This window comes from Barbus barbus (assembly GCF_936440315.1).
Source record: "Barbus barbus genome assembly, chromosome: 32".
Taxonomy (NCBI): domain Eukaryota; kingdom Metazoa; phylum Chordata; class Actinopteri; order Cypriniformes; family Cyprinidae; genus Barbus; species Barbus barbus.
The window spans coordinates 26,204,823-26,222,646 of record NC_136760.1 but is presented as its reverse complement, the minus strand read 5'-3'; the positions used below and the strand labels follow the sequence as shown (position 1 = coordinate 26,222,646).

The following is a 17,824-nucleotide window of genomic DNA, read 5'->3' as shown; positions in this document are numbered from 1 at the left end:
AATACAAGTCAGACTTAGTTGACAGTATTTGGAGGTGATGTACAGGTGAAGTCTATGGGGTGTAAGTACAACAGAGGTTTATGGGGATGCATTTTTCAGTTTTTTTCCCCGGTGGTCATCTATAGATGATGTCTAGTTTTACGACTGCTTAACCTGAAATATAAACAGATGCACTTTACTGTTTTCCTGCTTTCTGTAAGAGAAATCCCAGAATTGTTTTTATTTGTTTGGGAGTGTTTCATTTAATAATGCTAGTGCTGTGCCTGCTGTGTTGTATGCTCTCACTGGTGTTATTGCGTTTAACATTCTCTTTGAAGCAGTTGTAGTTTTTTGCTTGTGAGTAACAGTGGGAGCTAATTGGTCCATCGCCGTTGCAGTTTAGTGGGCGAAACTGATTATTTGTGTGGTGCTCGTTAGATCTGTCAGGGTCAGAAGAAAGGCCTGGTGCTTTGTGGAAAGCGTGCCAAGCAAAACGATCAGGAAGCAGAGAAAAAAGGCTCATTAGCAGGATTGAAGTTTGTTTGCTTCTGTGATCGAGTGAATTAAATGGGAATCACGTTCTCCAGCAGGACTTATGGCAGCTGTGTTGATGAAATACAGTGAATATATTCACTTCTCCTTGAAATTCTTAGTGTAAAAGCATGCAATTTCTTAAAGCAACTGAGCAACTATCTGAAATGCGTCTTGAATTAGTTTGCTCTGTGCAGTGTTTGTGTCCTGACGCTCAGGAGAGAGCATACGGAGGATCCAGGACATTGTTTGGGCATGTATTCATTTACTGGAACTCTTGGCTATTCTCGTATGTTCAAACGCAGGAAAGTAAAGACAGACAGACAGGCAACTTCCTGTGAGGGAAAACCAACACCTCTCCATACTCTCTCTTTCCTTCTCTCTCTCTCTCTCTCTCTCTCTCTCTCTCTCTCTCTCTCTCATCTGGTCCTGTCATTTGGCTTTCTTTATGTAAAATGATGCAAATTTCTTTTTTGGTCACAGCAGTTCCTTGCAGAGCTGTAAATATTGACAGATTTACAAGCATTTAATTTTTTTTTATTTTTAACATTTTACTGTAATTTAAAGTGTTAAGTCACGGGTTGCCACAATAGGTGAATAGATTACCCACAAGCTTCTTATCTTGAGTAAAGTATATTAGTGCTGTTAATCACGATTAATCAAATCCAAAATAAATGTTTTTGTTTATATCATATATGTGTGTACTATGGTTGGGCTGATAGATCGCCGATGGCTGATAGACATCACGATGTTGAGCCGGCATCGTGATCCCCCCCGCATCCCAATACGTGTTCGGAAAGAAAATGACGGAACCCCTAAAGGGAATAAACATGAAATCTGAGAAAATATATATTTCAATACTTTCTCTCGCAGTTATATCATTGGGTAATTATACTGTATATAATTGCGGACATCAGCCGCTATTATGCCTGGCATTGAACAGCTTTTGAATGCACGATCGCTTTTTAGTTTCACTTTCGCTTTTGAATGCACGATCACTCGTACTCTGTTTATACTGTGGAGCGGCAGTACTTACCACACATTTTACAAGATGAGATGCTTGTCAGTGGTGCTCAGGATCTGTAAATCATTCGCCATCATCCTCAGTCATCTCTCCTTACTCTGTTTATGTGGTACGTGAAATGTATGTACTGTAATGTAACAGGCTACCATTAGCATTCGTTTTAGCATGGCTTTCTGTATATGGATTCATGCTTATTTTGTAGACATCGCCAAACCCTGGTGTGTACAGAGTATATTTATTATTTCTAAATATACACAAAGGCATGTATATATTTCAGAAAAATGTTATATTTATATGTCAAATATATTGATACATAATATAAATTATATGAATATAAATGCTTGTAAATATTTTTAAAATATAGGCTATTCGTACTGTATGTGTATGCATTTATACATACATAATAAATATAAACTGTACACACATGTAAACAAAAGCTTATTTTGGATGTGATTTAATAATTTGACAGCACACATTTATATATGTTTGAGCAAAGCATGGGGACATTTTTTGATGTTTTGACTGTTCAGCTTCTCATAACAAGTACTAGTAGAGATTTTATTGTGCAATGAAGAATAATAAAGTGGATATCATATACTCTCCAATATTTGTGTTAGATTTTGTGTGATTAGAATTAGTTTTATTTAAAATATTTACATGATTGTTATAAATGTTTTATTTATAATAAAGTAAATTAGTAAGCTAGGTAAATTAAAGATGTATTGTTTTAAAGAAATGATTCATACCAATTTGCATCTGTACAATGGTGTTATTTTAGTATTATTTATTATTTTATTACTGTTTTGAATGAGCTTTTACTTTTATATTTTCAGTTTTCATTTTCATTTTAATTCAGGTTCTGGTGATTTTGGCATATGTTGTTTTCATCACCATCATCAGTATTTTTATTCTATAACCTGAACTACGAACAATACTAATATGACAACTAGTGGCTGGTAACTGTGAATTTACAGTCAAGGATGAAGCAGAAGAACACTCAATCAGACACATCTGGTGGCCACCCGCTCGTGTGTGAGTGGAAAGAGCTTGAGGAAGTGGTTGGAGTTGTAATGGCTTTATGGAGGAGGGTGAGGACTGTGTGTTTGACAGGGTGTGGCAGCATCTGGGCCGTGTTCACCACGTGCTCGTCACTGAGATTCCTGTTACTCAGCTGTACAAAGACCACCTCATGCATCTACCTCTCGCTCGCTTGCATTTCTCCACGCGTCCCTCATGCCGAGGCCTGCCGTGACACGCACGCTTTCCAGATCAACCTGAGGACACACGCGGATTCTTGGAATATTTGAGGTGTGGAATCAGTGTGCGGTTAGTGGGTGACTGACAACGTAAACTATGCAAATCTGTGTGCGGTTGTTTGTCTTTGTACTGTTATGATGGGGTTGAAGTTTTTTAGAAGAACCAGCGTTTGGGTGTGAATGCATGTGGGATGTCCCAGAGGACAGGTTTATTGCGCAGAGGTTGCTTTTTCATTTATTTTTCTGCGGACTTGGATGGTTCATTCATGGAGATTCAGTCACTCATTCAGGGATCAACTTTAGCCCTATTCGCACGGGATTAGTTTTATTTGGGGACCATGTGTGATTTTGAAATTACCCCCCCCCCCCCCCACATCTGAATTTTGTGTGGTGCATTCGTACGGGATAAGCGATACCTGTGATTTTATTCGAAATTACTGACTTATCTCCCGGATACCCGGATGTCAAGGCTTTGAGAGTCTCGTTCTATGGTCCAATTAGATGGATTTTAAAAAAAAAAATTATACACGACCCTCCAAATGCTGGCCAAATCACAGAGATGCTGATTCGCACGGGACTAATAGGGCTTTTGTCTCAAATGTTTTTCCTGTAAATACTTATAAATAATTATTTTTTAATTAAAATGGAATTATTTTAATCTTTAATTAAAATGATAATTGATTCAATTTTAATAATTGTATTTATTTTTAATCAATATTGTTTGCAAATAAGACATTTTTTCACATACATTAAATATAAGATGTAAATTAATGTGGATAACAGCTCAGATTATTTGATCCTGAAAATTGATCCAAATCAGCCAAGCAGCACAATACGAGTAGTTATTTTTGTACCCCCCCTCCCCCTTTTTTTTATCAAAAAGTGATTATATGCAATATTGCTTCATCTCGTTTGGTTATTTTCTGATTTAGCTTGGAATTTGATGGATACAAAACCTGAACATTCAAGTATTTACACTATATTGTTAAAAATGTCTTGTTCAAAAGATTTGTTTTAATAATTATTATAATTTTTAATCAAAATGATAAATGAGACCATTTTTGATATACATTTGACATAGAAATCTCTGACTTGCACATTGATATTTGGCAAATTTAAGCACCATTTCAGACATTTCTGATCTCTTTTTATCCTGTCTAGGAAATGCATGCGATTATTGTTGTTTTTTTCTCGATTTGCTCTCCATGTAATCTCATTAAGAAACAATTGAGATTAAAGAGATCTCACATCTCTCTTATGGCTTTGAAGATCAGCATTGTTTCAGAGTTGAACAGGAAGAGACGTGTGCGATTCTCTTGGGTTGCCTCTGGTGGAATGGGCAGGAAGCAGATCTGGATTGAATTTGAGCTGTCAGAGGAAGAGCCAGTGATGTCATGTCATTACCAGCTGCCCAGAAATATGAGGGGCAATACGCATTTCCCAGCACATATCTTCACCCTTTTATTGTTTTGTACTCAATTACCTTGTGCACCCCAGCTAAAAAAGCTTGAGTTCATTGACAGGCCTTTAACAGTTGAGCACAACCTAAAAATGTGTACAAATCAGAAATCTTACAGCATGAAATTAATAATTTTAAGGAGAAATTTAAATCAACTTTTTTGGTTACAATTTTTACAAGAACATTTTTTCTAAGTTGTCGGCACCGCGGTGACCCGAGTTTGATTCCCGTCTCGAGGTCCTTTGCCGATCCCACCCCCCTCTCTTCACCCAATGCTTTCCTGTCTGCTCTCAAATAAAGGCAAAAAAGCCCAGAAATATAACTTAGAAACAATTTATTTATTAATTTTTTTTTAATGTTAAATAAATAGGTGTGGCATTGCTTCAGTTCATTTGATTATTTTCTGGGGGTTTTTTTATAACTTGATGGATGCAAAGTTAAAAGATTAAATTTTTACTCCAGTCTTCAGTGTCATGTGATCCTTCAGAAATCATTCTAATATGCTGTAAAATCCGTGTGGTGCGTTATTTTAATTTTTCTTTGTGTGCAAAAAGTATTCTCATCGCTTCATAAAGTTCAAAATTGAACCACTGATGGCAGATGGACTACTTTGACGATGCCTTTCATACTTTTCAGGGCCTTGACCGTGTTATTTACTTGGCAGTCAGTTTTCATCCAAAATATCTTAAATTGGGTTACGAAGACGAACAAAGCTTTTTTGGGTTTGCAACTACATGGGGGGTAAGTGATTCATGACACAATTTTCATTTTGGGGTGGAGTAACCCTTAAATATTTTTGGGGAAACGGAATGATGTGTGATTTTTCAGGATTTTCCAATAAATGCAAAGAATAACATTAGTTTGAAATAGAAATCTTCTGTAACATTATAAATATCTTTACTGTGACTTTTGACCATTTTAATGCATCCTTCTTGGAAAAAAAAAATTATAATAATTTCTTTCCCAAAAAAATATCTTACTTGTCCCAAACATTTGTTTAAATGCTATAGCAAGATTTGGTCCACGTTTCTACCATTGCATGGTATATAGAATCACTGATATCTTGATGAATCCAAGCATTATCTCAGGCCTGAGACATGTAACGTGTGTTTGTGAGTAGACAGAGTCTTACTGTGAGAATCAAACCATGATGACCTCTCTCTAAAGCCAAAGACAGAGACAGAGCTGCAGGCTAGTTCACCTTTGAAATGTGATCGCAGGATGATCTCATGGCTTTGAAGAAGCTTCTGCTTCATTCGTCTGTGTCGGGCTCTACATATTTGCCCCAGTTCCTCTGCGAGAAGTATTTGGACGAAGGACTGTGTGTGTGTGCAGGGTGGAGTGCACTATGACATCTGGTTATGTTTTTACATCCTGAGAACTGAAAGCCAATGTCACACACCCCTCCTAGTGAGACTTGTTTTGGCGCTTACCCCCACAGTTGACACCAGCCCGTATGTACACACACATGCACACATACATCAGGCTTCAAGTTTGTGTGAATACACATGAGATTCCAGAATAATAACACAATCTGGAGATACCACGATCAAGATGTTTAAACAGATTTTAAAGGAATGGTTTTGCTGCAAGTTAAAATTTGCATCATTTCCTCACCCACATATCATTCCAAACCCATATTGCTTTTTTTTGTCAGTGGAACACAAATGGATATGTTTTGAAGAATGTCCAAATTCTTTTCCACACAGCAGACACAGGCCAGAGACTGTTGTTGAACTCTTAAAAAAGCACTATACAATTATAAATACAGTAGTCTGTATGACTTACAGAATACCTTTGTTTGTAAAACAGATACAAATGTATGTTTTGTTCACTGGAGGTTTTGACGTCCACCACATCACTTAAATCTCATGCTTCTGCGTATTCAAACTTGATGCGTGACACATTTTAACAAGTCTTTCAGTGTTGCATCAGTTGTACAGTTTTGGAATGAGTTGAGGGTGTGTACATTACGGATTTGGGTAAACCATTTCTATTAATGCCTATTTGTACTATTAAATGAATAGTTGGTTTTATAATCTGAATAAATGAGCCACACATGAGGCAAATGTAAAATAGCGGATATGTGCATATGCAACTTATTTACTTGCCAGAGGTCTTTTATCTGATTACAGTCACTTACGGCTGTGTAGTACAGTGAATATATCATATTATCTGTTTTAATATTTACAGTATGTGAGTAAAAATGGGGTTGGTACCATTTTTTTAATTCATTTGTTTTTTAAATGTTTTTTTTTTTTTTTTAAGTCTCTTATGCTCACCAAGGCTGCATTTATTTGATCAAAAATACACAATAACTCTCTTTCCATTTGAAGATATTTTAAAATGTAATTTATTCCTGTGATGCAAAGCTGTTTTCAGCATCATCGCTCCAGTCTTCAGTGTCACATGACCCTCCAGAAATCATTCTAATTTGCTGCTCAAGAAACATTTAACGTTAATTAACTGACATAAATATGAGCTTTAGAGCATTTACCATGGTCATTTTGCTAGCACTAACAGTCTTTAATAAATACATCTTCACTTTTACCTTTACATCGCTTTTTAAATCCACCAGAAAAGCGTTCTTTGAAGGTGATCCATTTGGAGGCGGCACCTTTGATTTGCTGCTGTCAGTAAATTCTGGATTAATCTGCTCATGTGCTGATACTGTAAGAGAAATCACCCGCCCCCTGTGCCTCCGAGCCATAAAGAGACAGTTCAGTGCTGCTAAACATAAAGATTTGATGTCTTATTATAAATCATTCACGTGGAATATTTCTGTGGCATATTTTGATGTGATTTCATTGCACTTGAACATCTAGCCTCGTGCACTAATGCAGCATGTGCTGGATTTGAATGTCACGGTCCTGCTTTTCCCATGGCGTAAGAGAGCGGGATCTTAAATTAGAGCATTCTTTGTTTTTTTGCAGATTAGTCATGTACATCAAGGTGGAGAGCCACAGACAACGAGATGTACAAAGTAAAGGCAGCTCTCCTGAGTGGTTTAATTCCCGCCTCCTGGGACTGAAATGATGGAACAAGCTTTTCTGCTCTCAGAGGCAGCGGGTTAGACGCACCGCTGCGGCTCTAGCGTGTTATCGCACAAGCGCTGAGCTTCTGAAGCACTGTAGCTTTCAGAGCGATACAAAGTGGTTTTGTTCTAGAGCATTGAGGGATGCACTCAACAAGGTCTTTGCAGAGACTCCAGTTTTTGCATCTGACTGTGTGTTCTGAGTGTGTTCATTCAGATGTAGAAGGAGGGAGATCGAGAGCCGTGCATCCTAAATACTCACAGATAAGCACTGTTGCCCTGAGGCGGTTTTAATGGGATGTATTACACTGACTGTGTTCATATCTACTCTAATAACTCACAGTTCAAAGGACAACTCTTTCAGTGTTTTGGCCTGTCAAAACCACTAAGAGCCAAAAGCCTCCTTACTGACCTAAAGGCGAGTAAAAGGCATCTCACTTTTAACTCCTTTTTGAAGTCAACATATATCAGAATTGAGCATGTTTGCTTTCTAAATAAGTGTAAATGGACTGTTTTTGCATGGTTTTGTCGTTGCAGTTTGCAGTTGTTTGACGACTTTTTCATTTGACGTAGTCAATGCAGGATATTTGGTTTGGTTAACAATGGCTAAAAAAATGTTTAGTTATTGTTGTAGGCTACAGTGTGAGTGTGAGTACATTTTCAACAAATTTCCATTTTTGTGTGATTTACCAATGACAGAAAAAACACTGTAAACACATACTCATGGCAATTCGTAACTATTATTTTTAACATTTTGGCAACTTGGTGTCTGTCTTTGTGCAATATGCTTATGCCCCACTGACATTATGTTTAGGGGTGGATCTTCATGCCAAAAACTTTTTTTTTATGATACATTTCCATATAGTTATGTTTTCTTATGAGGTCATGTTGGATGTAACCCCCACTTTCAATGGATAACATGGCAATCTGATGGATCAGTCAAGTCCTTCTCTACATTTTGTTCTTTTTATATTCAGTTTTAAGTGGAAAATAATTATGAAAGTGAAATGGGTTGTGCATGCAATTTGATGTTGACTGTATGCACTAATATACACTAATATTACTATAATAGAATGTATTGCAATTCATTAGGTGTTCACAAATATAGACATACCTACAAGACTAAAGTTCTGAGGCATAATGGATTGGCACTGACCTGAACAGCTTGCTTTCTCGGTCTGTCTGTGAAGTCAAGCTGTGTGTGCATTCTGGCTTGCCATTTCAGCCCTTTAACGCTCACTCATTTACATAGTTGTCTGATATTAGCAACTCAGTGTCCTCCCTGAAGTGCTGTTTGTCTTCTCTATTGTGCTACTTATTATCATAATGGTTTCAGGCTCCGAAAATCAACTTGTAAAACATCAATTTGTTGAATTGGGCCGTTAAATGGTGATCAGACCATTATGTTAATCAGTTTAGCTTCTGCAGAATAGTTTAGTAATTATTTTGGATGTAGTTAATGGCTTGTGTTTCACTAGGTTTATGATACTGACATGATAACTGATCGTGCAGTTCGCTGAGTGAATTCAGGCCAATATTTTTGCCTGACAGGTGATAAAATGGGTGAAATATTTTTCTAGACATATTTACAGTGATGTCTAGTGACCCAGAGCATCCTAGAAATGGCCTTGAATCCACACAGAACTGCTTCACTGTCTTACCATTTCCAAATAAATAAAATATAACAATAATAATAATAATAATAAATAAAATATATAGCATGCTAACCGCATGTAGGTTAGAAAGACAATGAGTAGTGCAAATCCCAAAGGATTTGGGCTCAGTTCTTCTGATTGTCTTCACACTTTTTTTGCATGATGTAAAATATGTTATTCTCAGATGTGCAAAGTGTTAAAACAAGCCCATCCCTCGTCATCCCGTCCTGCAGGAGCCTCGGTTCACCATGGGGAAAATATAATCATAATAATGATAATGTGTTCAGTCTGTCTGTAGGCTGGAAGGGGAGGTCCAGTCATCTGAAAGAATGCTTTTCTGTCTAAATGAACTAGCATTTGTTCAAGACGTCTTCACTAAGGCCCCAGTACACAAGTATAAATGGAAACACTACCATTTAGAAGTTGTGGGTACGATTTTTAGCGTTTGAAAGAAATCTCTTATGCGCACTAAGAATGCATTTTTTTATATCTGAATATATTTGAAAGTGTAATTTATTCCTGTGATCAAACTGAATTTTCAGCATCATTACTCCAGTCTTCAGGGTCAGGTGATCCTTCAGAAATCATTCTAATAAGTTGATTTGCTGCTCAAGAAAAATGCTTCTTTATGTTTTCGTGGAAAACGTGATACATTTTTTGTCATTCAGGATTCTTTGATGAATAAAAAGTTCTTTATTTGAAATATAAATCTTCTGAATCAAAGTATTAGGCTAATTTCTTTAAAAAATCTTACTGACCCCAAACTTTTGAACAGTAGTGTATATTAGTAAATTTGCTTCTATATTTACAATTATGGCTAACATAAAAAATTGACAGCAGTTAGACAACTGAAACTGTAGCTAAGATTTCTGAGCGTTGGTAACCGTATCCTTCTGTTGCTCAGCTGATATCTCTGCACATCTAAATATAAACATTTGTACAGTAAACACACACGATCCCTCCCTTGTTATGATAATGACATGTGATTTTTTTTATTTATTGTTTTTCCATTTTCAGTTCTGGTTTACCCTGTGAGATGCTGTTTCAAGCTGAGGAATCTGTGCACCGCAGCATTTTTGATGGAAAAGTTTGTAGCAATGTGACCTTGTGCTGATTAATGATCTATCACTAGTGCTGATCTTCAGTAGCTGGATTTACATCCCCATATTTTTTATGCAACTTTTAGGGTATTACATTAAAAATGGATGGATGCAGATGAAATCAAACCCATGACCATGGGAATCAAACCCATGATTTTTGTATTGCTAGCACCATGCTCTACTATATTTATGTACATTTATGCATTTGGCATATGCTTTCATCAGTAGAAAACTTACACTGCACTTACACTTTAGGCTTTTTTTCAATTTCTGTATTCAAACCTAAGACTTTCGCGTTGCTACCACCATGCTATACTATATTTATTTGCATTTTTGCAAAGCTTCTATCCAAAGCACCTTATATTGCATTAAAGTTATACAATTATCAGTTCATGCATTCCCTGGGAGTTGAACCCATGACCTTGGTGTTGCTAGCACCACACTTCACTACATTTATTTACATTCATGCGTTTGATTTTATCTGAAGAAAACTTGCATTGAATTTTAGGCCTTTTTCAGTTTCTGTATTCCCTAAGAATTGCATTACTTTGGCATTTATTTACACTTGGCAGATGCTTTTATCCAAAGTGCCTTACATTGCATTTAAGGTATTCAATTATCAGTTCATGCATTGCCTGGGAATTGAACCCATGACCTTGGCATTGCTAGCACCACACTCTACTACATTTTTGGTAAATGCTTTTATCCAAAGTGACTTGGCTTGTATTGCATTCTAAGCCATTTTTTCCACTTCATGCATTCTTTGGGAATTTAACCTATGACTTCGGTGCTGCTAATGCCACATTTATTTAAATTTTTATTATTTTATTTGTTTGCATTTGGCAGACACTTTTAAACAAAGCGTCTTACATTGTATTAAAGGTATGTATTTTATTAGTTCAGGCATTCTCTGGGAATTGAACCCATGACCATGGCATTGTTATCACCATGCTTTAGCTGTTTGAGCTGCATTTCAGCTGTATTAAACTAATTCCAGGCCATCTGAAAGAGTTCAGTTGTTCCTGGAGAGCATCTGACTCAAGCGTGTTACTCATGATCATGTTGGATTTGAGTCTAGATTTAGTGTGGGTCTAGACACAACACTGAGCTAGTCAGCAATATCGTGTACCACCACTGTCTGCCCCGTCCAGAGCTCTCAGGAGGGGGTGACAAGCTTTTAGTTTCATGAATCCACCACATTTAGCAGATGTGGCTTAGCAGGGGATCTTAGTCACATAGTCTTATGGAAAGAAGTTCATTATTGTCCTATTCCTGCTGTTTTTCTTGAGTCATTGTGTGGTTGTTCTACTATCAATACAGGGGCTTTTCTGTTGCTTTTGGCAGGATTTGCAGTTAAACTTGACCCATGCCTGTCATTTCCTGACGCAAACTGGCTGGGAAAACCGTAGGGTGTGTCTCCTTGGGCCCACCGTTACTTTTAAAACAGCATGGTACTTAATTTTCAACTTGCAATGAGCCAAACTAAATGAGCCCACACAAGCAGAGCTCTTGCTTATTGTTCCTCGACTCAAGAGTTGAACTGATTGAAGTCGTGGCTGCTGTTAATTTCAGCGCAATCTCGTTCCCCAGTGATCCTCTGCGAGATGAAACACCGAGACCCAGGGGTGCGGCTGGCAGATCTTATTCCCATAGGATGAAGAGGAATTTTTAGACCGAGTTTCATTTGCATGGGCTCGATACAGCATTGAGTGTAGAAGACTCAGTAGGCTGGCCTATAGGGTTTCAAGGTATAGGCCTACTAAAACACAAGTATAAACTTATTTCTGTCATTCTTATGGTCTTGGTTGCCATGGAAAGATGTCTTTTTGAGTTTTTCACAGAATAATATAAACGCAGCCTCACCACAAAAGCAATTGAAACCTCATATCAGACAGAAGAACTGAAAGTAGTTTACATAACGTCTGACTGAAGAGCAGGAATTAATGCACTGGTAAGTAAAATGCAATTATAAAGACATTTTCCTGCTCCAAAAATGCAGGTTTTCCAGAAATTTAATGGAAGGGTTTGTGAAAAATCTTTGTGAAATCATTACGACATGTTAGACTTATGTATATATTTCATAACATGTGAGTGTCTCATCTGTTTCGTCTTGTGATGTATTGCACTTTTATAAAGGCTCTGTGTGGCTAAAACCAAAGTTGAATAAGTGACCAAACAACTAAAAACGGACTGTTCGCTGTCATGTTCTCACAAGACGAGACACAGTTGCATGCTTTTGTTCAAACTTTGGTGATTCTATTCCAGAGTTATTTTATCGGCATCCATGCAGACAAGTTTAGTCAAGAAGCTGTTTACGAAGCAGGTATCGATCTGGTCTAAGATATACACTCAGCGCCTGCATTGGCACACAGAGTCAAAGCCCTTTTGATTTGCTCTTTCCTGGTGCATAGAGAGAGATTCACATTTTATCTGGGGTTTTAGGAAAACACCTCAGTTGGCGGTTGTAGAGGTGTTTTAAACCCTTTCTGCGATTTGTCTTTCCTCTGTGCTCCAGTGAGCTAGATAAGTTCAAGATCAGTGATCCATTTAACCAGACTTTGCACAGCCCTCTAAATTTTCACAAGTTAAAAGTTTTGCACAGGAAGTTTCAGAAGTGTTTCAGAACTTTAGCAAGTTTGACAGAATCAGACAACGGTCCCCAGAGTTTATCATGCCACACATCTTTTTGCACCGAAAGGGTGCATATTAATGTTTTCTGAAGAATCATGTGACACTGAAGACTGGAGTAATGGCTGATGCAAATTCAGCTTTGCATCACAGGAATACATTATATCTTAAAGTATATTAACATAGTAAAGCATTATTTTAAATTGCAATAATATTTCACAATATTTTCTGTGTTTTTGATCAAATAAATGCATCTTTGATGTGCATAAGAAGCTTCTTTTAAAACACATGAACAATCTTACTGATCACAAACTTTTGAATGGCAGTATATTGCATCTACTCTGACTGCTGTTCATTGCTGTCACATGTGTCCATCCTTATAATGAATGTAGATAAAACATACTGAACAATCAGAGAGTATGTTCATTTGATGACTACATGCAAAGCTTCTGGCCTGCATAATTGATCTGTCATTAGAAAGTGATGAACTGTATTTGCCTGGGCCTTTTTAACACCTCAGAGAAAGCGATGATCTAATGATGCATTTCATCACCTTGTCTTTCAGTCTGCTGCATTGCCAAATCAAATCAGGCTTGCAGGTGACTTTTGATCTTAATTTGCTTAAGATTGCTTGATTACTTTACTTTTCCAATATTTCTGATGGATTCTACTTTTAAATTTTAATTTAGTGATGATGTGGGATGGTTTTTTTTATGTTAAATACATTCTCTTGACGTTAATTCAGAATTATGAGATATAGACTCTCAATTATATCTATCTCACAATGCACTTGTAAGCAAAAATAACTGTGAGGTAAAAAGTCACCTTTTTATTCTGTGGCAGAAACAAGCTTCCATAAAAAGTGCATACATCACTTTTTAAAAATGTTATATTTTATTGATAGTGTAATCAATCCTCAAGAAATCCAAGCACACCATTTACCAATCAATGCTTTGAATGCCTGTGAAACGGATGTGGCTGGATGGTTATCCACGTTTATTGACTCAAAAGTTGATCCTTCAGCAGCAGAAGTATCTGTGCTTTATTCCATTGACCCTGTAGATCTGAAATCGTCTGTAAATCTCCTCACAGACTCTAGATTTTCCTGCTTCTGCTCTCAGAAGAATTCTCTTACAGCAACATTCAACTTATGACCTTTTGAAGCTCGATGGATTTGAAATGATTTTCTGTCATCTCTACACAGACCGCTAGATCAGTCGGCCCTGGGGAGCAGAAGTGGTTGATGCCCTGTCGGCCCCTTCTTAAACAAATACACACACACATAATAACAGCTCTGCACAGTGTGATACTATTTGTTTACATCCAGACTATGAAGCAGGAAAAGAGTGTGATCCAAAAAGGGTGGATCCATGCTTACTATCACATTACATCAGAGTCTGTTTCTCATAACGAACGGCCTAAAGGGCAAGAACTCCGATAAGAGCGCCATCCGCCTCCTGCCCGGGTCACTGGAAGATAACTGCTCTCAAACGTGATTGCTTGCTGTGTTATTTTGTGCAACGTGTCTGTTTTTCATACTGCTTGGGTCCCGTCGTGCCGAATGACATTTCACTGCTAAATGATTCCTTTTAACAGACCTTAAATTCAATTTAACATTTAACATCGCTTTTAATTCATCATGACATGACTTTATTTGAATGGAAAAACAATGAAATATTTTTAGGACACTGTGGCATCGATTGCACAAAGCTTTGGTGGATGACTGTAAAAATGTGTTTGCTCTGTTGCAAAACCTACTGAGCTGTTAAAGGGATAGTTCATTCAAAAATCATTTACTCACCCTCTAGTAGTTCCAAACCTGAATGAATGTCTTTGTTCTGCCGAACACAAAGGAAGATATTCTGAAGAATGTGGGAAACAGAGCAGTTCTGGGGCAATATTGACTTTTCAGTCAATGGTGCCCCAAAACAGCCTGGTTACAAACTTTGTTCAAAATATCTTCATTTGTGTTCGGCAGAAATTCATACAGGGTTGGAACTACTTGAGGATGAGCAAATGATTTTTAGGTGAACTATCCCTTTAATAGCCTACATAGGGAGCTGCAGATTTTCCTGCTTCTGCTCTCAGAATAAACAACATTCAACTTGTGACCTTTTGAAGGATTTGAAATGATTTTCTTTTTATCATTTTCTGACACAATGCTGTAAAAAAGTATTTGACAAACGCAAATAATGGGTGTATATATACATAATAAATCTACACAGTACACACATATATTATGTGAACAACTATTGTAGTATATTTATGATTACATTTTTATATTAAATAATATATTTAATATATTATATTAATATTATTAATATTTCACTAATAATATTTGATCATTTATATGAAGTAATTAAATTTACAATTTTATATATATATATATATATATATATATATATATATATATATATATATATATATATATATATATATATATATATATATATATATATATATATATATATATATATAAACAAAGTGGACACATTTTTATAGATTCAATGCTATAAGCCACAAATAATAAAAATAAATGAAATACAAGCATATTGAAAAACAAGCAATATATACATTAATATTATTTAAACTATAAATATAATTAAAAAATATCAATTCTAATATCATCTAAATAAAGGGATGGATGGATATAATATGCTGTCTAGGTAGGTTTTGGAGTTATCGAGTCTTGTGTCTGTTTTCAGGTCAGTGTAGTAAGAGACAAATTGCTTCACTTCCTTTGTTGACATTTGCAATTTTACAAAACATGGAGAAACAGATTAAAACAAGGTTTGGCTTGTCTGAAACGACTCCTAGTAGTAAGAAAGGCATTTGAATTAGCTTTTTGTAGTGCATTATATACTTGTGGGAACTGAGCAAATGCACAGGAGATGAAACCCTATTATTACAATTTATCTGAATTGCCGGATTTTGCAATCCTAGAGTTGCTCTATTCTGATTAACAAATAATGATCCAGTGACAGAGAGGAGAAGTTATGAAATCAGCGTTGAAGTAATTGCATCTTGTGTTTCAGGGTGTAAGAACAGAAAGACAGCGTGTCCTATATAACGATCTGTTTCCTGCTCTTTGAGATTAATGCTGGGAGGAGAGAACGCAATTAAAATTCCCTACTAATGAAACCTGTTCTTGCAGCATTCAACAGATCTTAACTGACTGTGCTCATGCAGTGCTGATAAGAGAGGTAGATTTTCCTCATGAAATTAGCTTGAAATGAAGGCTGCACATTTTCAGGTTTTTAGATGATTTAGTGGATGGACAAGCACAGAGACAGAATGATAAACAGGAATATATCAGTAGGAAAAAAGTCCCAGTGCTCACATTAGAATAAAATTAGCTTTGTTTCTGATTGAGATACTGTATGTGCATTATTCTGTCTCAGAGGAATATTTTGCCTGATGATGCAACACATGCTGTAATGGTTTTGTCAGCCTTAATTTTAATAAGACTGAAGCTGTGGTTTGTAAGGAAGAGAAATAGCATTAGGCTGACTTTACCTGGGCCCAAACGATGTGAGACTCACATATTTGTGGGTGTGTGTCACTGATTTATAGTTATGCAGTTGGGTTTTATTGCTGTATAATTTCCCTCTTGAACATTGTAGTCATTTCTAGCTCTGAGCCAGACATTATTGCTCTCTTTATTCAAGCTAAGCTATTTGTTTACAGAATATTTTATTTTATTTTAATCTGTGAGGCTTATTAAAAATGTACCGACTTTGTTTGCAGAATTATGCTTGTAAAATAATCAGTATTAATTAGGGCTGCACGATATATTGCATGTGATAGTCATGTGCATCTCGTCAGTAAAGACGGTTCTGTGATTAGCAGTAAATCTCCATCACCTGCTTTCAGATGGAGCGGCATTTAATACACAGAGCCGTAGATCGCTGACAAGCTACGCAATATCACATTCAAAATCGAATGCGATTCATCTGCGATTCTGAGAGCGGATTGTGTAGCTTGTCCGTGAACTACGGCTTTCATAAATGCCGCTCCATCTGAAAGCAGGTGATGGAGATTTACTGCTAATCATAGAACCGTTTTTACTGACGAGATGCACATGAATATCGCATACAAAATATCGTGCAGCCCTAGTAGCCTATTAATTCAGTTTTTTTATTGTTTTATTTTCTCATCTTATCTAAGTGAGAATTTATTTGTTCAATCGGTAGCATCAGGATGCTATTTTATTTTATATGCTGTAGAAACCCTTTCATTTATTTTATTTTATGAAATGAAGTACTATATGGCTATGTCAGTAATATTTGTTACAAAAAGAAGAAAATTAATGTGTGTATACATAACATTGGAATAAAGATCCAAATTAGTACACATGCTTTGCTTACATTTTCACCCAATTGAGCAGCTCCCGATTGGCTGTTTGCTGATGTCATAATCTGCAGAATTGCGTGTTATTTGGTGGGATTGAATGGATAAATGAGCTCTCTGTGTTCCGCCCGCGTCTCCTCTAATCTCGGTTGACCCTGTCAGGAATGAGAGCTCTATTGTTTCTGGCTGCTCCTGTCAGTGCAAAGCAACAAAATTCATCATTGTTTCTGCCACTTTCCCGTAGCTGTCGTCAGAGCCGGCTCAGGATTTCCATAATCCCGCTGCTGAATTAATGAACGCCTAATCCATTTCTGACCCTCACAGAAGAGCGAAGCAGACCCCTGCGTTTTTGTTATCATGCTTGATGTCGGAGGGCAAGACAGTTCATTGAGAGTCAGTCACTGGGAATATAATGTGGTCTGATCTGACTTATTCCACTGGGATTCAGCCTTTCATTTCAATTTTTATGATGTTTACATCTGTAAATTCCGCAGGCATCAGAAACTTGCATTCAGTGCGCTTAGTGCTCAGGGTTGAGGCCAGAGCGCGTCTCTGTTTGCAGTTAGAGCACGGCTGTTGTCTGGCATAGCAAGCGTTAAATTGAATGTGTGTTGCACGTTTGTACAGCATGATAAACCATGATCTCTCTCTCTCTCTCTCTCTCACTCGCACAATCACACACACATACGCAGAGATAAAGATGCACAGTGGCGTGTAGGCCTGCTTTTATATAGCAGCTATAAATGTATATGGCCCACATTATGTTTTGATGTTGTTTATCATAGCTCTTTATGCATATGATAAGGTG

At 36.8% G+C, this 17,824-nt stretch overlaps 1 protein-coding gene across 6 annotated transcripts in view; it reads left to right on the top strand.

Moving 5' to 3' along the window:
* Positions 1-17,824, top strand: part of LOC306852668 (receptor-type tyrosine-protein phosphatase epsilon-like) — an 82,632-nt gene that overhangs the window by 1,824 nt on the left and 62,984 nt on the right. The gene's annotated exons all lie outside the window — the stretch shown is intronic.